A 640-nucleotide genomic window follows, 5' to 3' on the forward strand; every position below is an offset into this window, starting at 1 on the left:
TGTGATGTTTGCGATTAAATTTTGAGTTGTTTTATATTTTGAATGTTGTGGCGGTGAATTTTATCTTGGTTGATTTTAATTTTGGTTTCGGGTTATGGTTATGATTAACATGCAAGTTTATATAGGTAAATGCAAGCATAAAATGTGTAAGGAAATGACAGAAGAAAGACGGTGCTATAAACTGTAAAAGCGTACCTGGCAAGTCTTCTCGTTCCACCACCTGAAACTTAAAATACATGTTAAGGCAGTTTATGAAGAGTATGAAAGGTAAATTTTTTTTTGTAATTTTCCTAACCCTATGTCATATCTTGTTGAGTCCTTAAAATTTTAATTAAGGATGATTTCATTGAGCAAAGAATATTAAGTTTAATAGGTCTCTAAGGTATCCAACAAGTTAGGAGGGGGAAGCAGGTCCATGCCTCTCTCTCACCAACTAGTGAAAAGCCTCGAGTCCATTTAAACTCATTATGTTGCTTAATGGTTCATCTTGTAAGAACCCTTATTACTCAGTGAACATTGATGTCTCAATTATCCCTAAGAAAGAGGTAATTATCATTTGTCATTCAATTTAAGAATTATGTGGGTGAAGACCCTTAAAGAGACAAGTTAGTGTAATTTGAACACTTAGCCAAATTTTAAT

Source organism: Phalaenopsis equestris, unplaced genomic scaffold, assembly GCF_001263595.1.
Source record: "Phalaenopsis equestris unplaced genomic scaffold, ASM126359v1 Scaffold000399, whole genome shotgun sequence".
Classification (NCBI taxonomy): domain Eukaryota; kingdom Viridiplantae; phylum Streptophyta; class Magnoliopsida; order Asparagales; family Orchidaceae; genus Phalaenopsis; species Phalaenopsis equestris.